We start from the raw sequence: 5,919 nt of genomic DNA on the forward strand, positions 1-5,919 counted from the left end.
CCTCTTCTTAGTTGTGTAAGCCAAAAGAACTCTCATACAAAGAAATAGAAGAACCCTATATATGGGTCTCAAACCAAACTCAACTAACTAAGGTGGCATACTAACTGAGCCACGAACTAGAGTAGATCAGGATAGCTATCATGTAGCTATTATTCATGGGCGGTATACCAACCGCATCTGCAACTAACAAGTCGGTGACATCAATGCACAACGATCACCCTGGCATATCACGAGTGGAGCTCGATATCTCAACACTCCCCCTCGAGCTCAATCCCAATTCCTGCACACCAAACAGGTCTCTGAACTTGCGCAGCTTCTCTGCGCCCAATGCCTTCGTGAATATGTCAGCTACCTGATCCTCTGTGCTAACATAAACTAGATCAATAAGACCTAGTAAAACCCTCTCTCGCACATAGTGATAATGCACCTCAATGTGCGTTGTTCTAGCATGATAGACTAGGTTATTTGCCAAGTGTATGCTACTCATGTTGTCACAATAAATGACAACTGGCCCATCTGTAGACTGCTGCATATCATAAAGTAGCTTATGCAACCAAGCTACCTCACATGCAGCCATTACTGCACCCCTGTACTCAGCCTCTGTGCTTGACAAGGCAACTGTAGGCTGTTTCTTGCTGCTCCAAGTGACAGCAGCACTCCCAAAAGAGAACACATATCCACTAGTAGATCGTCTATCAGAAATACTACCAGCCCAATCAGCATCAGTGTATCCATGCAACTGTATCTGAACCCCAATCTCATAAAATAGTCCATACTATAATGTAGACTTCACATACCTGAGTATGCGTCTAGCCGCATCCAAATGTGGTTTCCTTGGAGCCTGCATAAACTGACTTACCAATCCAACAACATAGCTCAAATCTCGCCTGGTAATAGTCATATAAATCAAACTTCCTACTATGCGTCTGTACATAGTAGGGTCTTCTAGAAGCCCACCTGCATCTGTGCTTAACTTCACATTCTGCTCCAAAGGAATTGAAATAGGCTTACAGCCTGTCATCCCATATTTGGACAGCATGTCCAATCCATACTGCCTCTGCAAGAGCTGTATCCCACTTGGTGATCTAATCACCTCAATGCCCAAGAAATAACGTAGCTCTCCCAAATCCTTCATCTCAAACTTCTGCTTCAATAGCATTTTCACATGAAGGATATCTTCATCACTGTCACCTGTCATAATCAAATCATCAACATAAATGACAAGTAGCATAATACCTTTCTCTGTTTTTCTCACATAAAGTGAGAAATCCGCCTTGGAAATCTGAAAGCCAATAGTGACAAGATACTATCCTATCTTGTCAGACCATGCTCTAGGTGCTTGCTTCAAGCCATACAAGGCTTTCTTCAATCTGCAAACAAACTCAGGATAAACAGCATGCACATAACCTGGTGGCTGCTCCATATAGACCTCTTCTTGCAAATCACCATGCGAGAATGCATTCTTTACATCCATCTGATGTAAAGACCATCCCTTTGATGCAGCCATAGCAATGACTCCTCTTATGGTTGCCATCCTTGCAACCGGACTAAATGTTTCTTCATAGTCAATGCCATATGTTTGGGCATACCCCTTGACTACTAATCTTGCCTTGTATCTGTTCACAGAACCATTTGCATTGTGCTTCACCTTATAAACCCACTTACAGCCAATTGCATTTTTACCTTTAGGCAAAGGTACCAATTCCCATGTAGCATTTGCTTCCAAGGCATCCATGTCTTTCTCCCATTTTTCTTTTCCCATGGCTTTCTCAAAAGAAGTGGGTTCTGGTTCATGTATCACTTTGACCATATATGCATAGTGAATGGCTATAAATCCATCATATTTCAGCCTATCCACAGGATACCTAGCTCTCGTAGACCTGCGCAAAGTAGGTTCACTCCTAGGTGCTCTCAAAACATCCCTGGTCTTCCTTACTCCAGGTGTAAGAATAGAAGGAATACCCAACTCATCATCAATGCTCTGTTCTGAGCCACTGGATTCACCATCCACATAAGAGTGACCTGCATTCACATCAAACATGGGCTGATCAACCTTCTCTTTTCCTTTTTGTGATACCTGCATACCACTATCTGCATTACTTTGAGAAGATTCTCCTGATCTCAATCTGCCTATCCATGGCAAAGAATGTGAACCACTGCTAGAGGACACTCCAGGTCCACTAATATTTTGTGACTGCTCTGCTGTGAATTCTGTGCAGCATTACCATTTTGTTCATCTACATCATCAATCACATTTACTGGTTTATACCACCTACTCATCTCATAAAAAACAACATCGCTGCTCATTGTAAACTTACGAGTAGAAGGGTTATAGCATCTATATCCTTTTTGCTGCAGAGAGTAACCAATAAAGATGCACTTCTCAGCTTTTGGATCCAACTTGGATCTCAACTCATCTGGCACATGTACACAGGCAATGCAATAAAAAAATTTCAAATGAGAAATATCTGGTTTCCTACCAGTATACCTCTCCTCTAGAGTCATCCCATGTATTGCTGCAGTGGGAGTCCTGTTCATTATGTAGACTGCTGTAGCAATTGCTTCAGCCCAATAAAAATCTAGCAAGTCTTTTTCATTGAGCATGGCATGAGATACCTCTCCAATATGCATGTTTTTCCTTTCTGCAACTCCATTTTGTTGTGGGGTATGACTGCATGAATATTGCTGCTTTATGCCATGCTCCTGCAGGAACCTTGCAAACTCATTTGAGAGGTACTCTCCCCCTCCATCTGACCTTAGGCATTTTATTTGCAGGCCTATTTCTTTTTCAACCATAGCTTTAAGAGTTTTGAAATGCCCAAAAACTTCACTTTTCTTTTTCATAAAATACACCCAAACTTTTCTGCTATAGTCATTAATAAAACTGACAAAATAATGACAGCCTCCAAGAGATGCAGCTTTAGTTGTCCACACATCAGAGTGGATTAATTCCAATGGCTTCTTACTCTCTTGAACATGTCTAGGAAATGGTTTCCTTGCCTGTTTTCCAAACTGACAGACTTCACATACCTTATGCATTTCTGCAACCTTGAATTTCGACAATCCTGCAACAATATTTTGGGCCTGCATTGATTTAAGTCACTGTACATTAACATGACCAATGCGTTTATGCCAGATATCAATATCTGCAACTACACCGGTCCCATGTGCAAACATTGCTGCACTCAATTCAGGCATGTCTGTATCCAACGTAAACATTTTGCCCTTCTTCTTTCCTTTCGCTATCAAGTGACCTTTATTTTTCATATCCTCAACAAAGCATCCATGAGGATTAAATCTAACCTGCAAGCCCTGCTCAACCATTTGACCAACAGAAACCAGATTCTTGGTGATATTCGGAACATGAAATACATCAGACAAGTATTTTTTTTTCCATCTTGCATAGACAAAGGAATTTTTCCAATCTGCACAATAGGATGTGCAGTATCATCACCAGTCTCCACAAATCCTGGTTTTTCCATTTTTCTTGCATCCTCCATCCATTCTGTATGACCTATCATGTGGTTTGATGCACCTGAGTCAACATACCATACATTGTTGCTTTCTTCTGCACTTGTCACAGAATTATTCATGTGCTGCACCATAAACAAATGCTCATTTCTGTCATCACCCTGTCTACTAGAAGATGCATAATTCCCTTGTTGCAGTTTTCCATTCATGATGTCATTCTGCTTTTTATAGCAGTCTTTAGCCATATGACCCATTTTACCACAGTAGTAGCATTCAACATTACTGTTTGCATTTTGGCCTCTTTGCCATCCACCACGACCTCTTTGGCTCCCCCTGCCTCTAGAGTTACCACGTCCTCCTCCATAGGACTGGTTTTCTTGAGTTTGCTGCATATTCTAATTTCTACCACGGCCTCCATATTGGCCTCCTCTACCTCTGCCTCTACCTCTTCCACCATTTGAGTAGAAGACAACTTCTTTTGAAGTTCCTCTTGAAGAAGATGCACCACCATTTCTTTGCTCCTCAGAAATTAGAAGAGCAATCAACTCCTCAAAATCAGGAAATCTTTCACGGACGGAAATGGATGTTCGGAACTGTGCATAATCCTTTCCTAGACCATTCAAGGTCACTAAGACTAAATCATCATCTTCCACTGGCGACCCAATGGAAGCAAGTGCATCTGCAATCTTCTTCACCTTCATGTGGTAGTTAGTGATGCTCATACTTTCTCTTTGCACATTGTGCAACTCTTACTTCAGCTGCATTTTCCTGGCTTGCGTATTTGTGCTATACATTTTTGACAAAGTATCCCATGCCTCCTTTGGCGTATTTGCATCTTGAATATGCACAATCATAGAGTCTGAAATGCTGATAGACAGCCAGTACATAACTTTCCTGGCTCTCTCATGCCATACTTTAAATGCCTGCATTTGCTATTGATTGGGAACATCAGGAAGAATTGGTTCCTCTTCATTTCCTGCAACAAATTCCCAATATCCTTTTCCCATAAGGAAATTCGTCATTCTAAACTTCCATGCTTGGAAGTTGTTCTTGTCAAGCTTTTCAGTGACAATCTGTGAGAGAGAATCAGACGCCATTACAGAACACTGCAAAAAATTCTGTCATTGCAAAGAACATAGCTTCAGCCTCACAAAGGCAAGTCTGCAAAACTGACAAAAGTGGTATTTGACCACACAGTCACTTCCTAGTCACGATTTTGCATCAACAGGCAACAGGGATGATTCTGTAACTCCCAATGTCTCTGTGCACAAGCATACGATGCAATTTCTATAGTAACTTTTCATCGACCTGTAGAACAGTGGCTGCACAACATAAAACTGGGCCTTTTCCTGAGTGCGTGCAGAAAAATTCCGCCTCCAAAACAGGCCCCGAAATAGCCTCAAATAAAAAAAACAAGGTCGCCAAGGGCTAAAGCCCTCGGTGTACCAACCGCATCTACAACTGACAAGTTGGTGACATCAATGCACAACGATCACCCTAGCATATCACGAGTGGAGCTCGATATCTCAACATACCCTTCATGGAAGTTTCGTGTCACGAACTTCCTTACTAGAAAAGGCCTCTATGAGTTTGTTTCAGGTGAAGAAAAGGAGTCAAAGGTCAGTGATCCTCCAACTGCAAAAGAGACAAAGGCATGGAAGGAATGGAATGCAAAAGACAAAAAGGTTATGTATTGGCTGTCTCTATAGTAATTGACAATAATATGGTGGGACATATTAGAAATGCAGAAAATTCATATGCAGCTTGGACCATACTTGAAAGTATGTTTTCTGTAAATACAAAGGCATGGAAGATTCAACTCAAGCAAGAGCTGAATACATTGAAAAAAGGGAAGATGTCTATCAATGAGTATGCACTGAAGTAAGGAGCATTGCAGATGCCTTGGCAACAATTGATGTAATGCCTGATGATGATGATTTGGTGTCATCTACCTTGGTGGACTTAACAATGAAAAATCTTGGAAGTCTTTTGTAACTTCCGTATATGTCAGAAAGCCATTTTCAGATTTCGATGAGTTGGTCTCCCTTATGATCACTGAAGAGATCAACATGCAGAGTGAGACATCTGAAAAAAGTGGTGAACAGGTCCAAGCTTTCTGCTCGAGTTCAAGAAGGGGACGTGGCAGGTTCTCTTTAAGAGGCCATGGTATAGGACGTGGTAGTGACAACTAGCAAAAAAAATTGAATTAGCAATTTGGCGATATGCAGGTTTCAGGAGGTCGTGGTAACTTTAGAGGCAGGGGAAGCTTTAGAGGAAGAGGTGGATGGCAGAATAGAGGTTCTAACAACTCTAGTATTGTGTGTCACTACTGTAGCAAAACAAGTCATATTGCAGCCCAATTTTATGCTGAGAAAGATGATATTCGCAGTGGTAAGTTGCAGCAAGGAAACTATGCATCATCTTCACGACAGAATGAAGACAAAAATA

Source organism: Lygodium microphyllum, chromosome 8, assembly GCF_053477565.2.
Source record: "Lygodium microphyllum isolate KBCC chromosome 8, Lygodium_microphyllum_v1.1.10, whole genome shotgun sequence".
Classification (NCBI taxonomy): domain Eukaryota; kingdom Viridiplantae; phylum Streptophyta; class Polypodiopsida; order Schizaeales; family Lygodiaceae; genus Lygodium; species Lygodium microphyllum.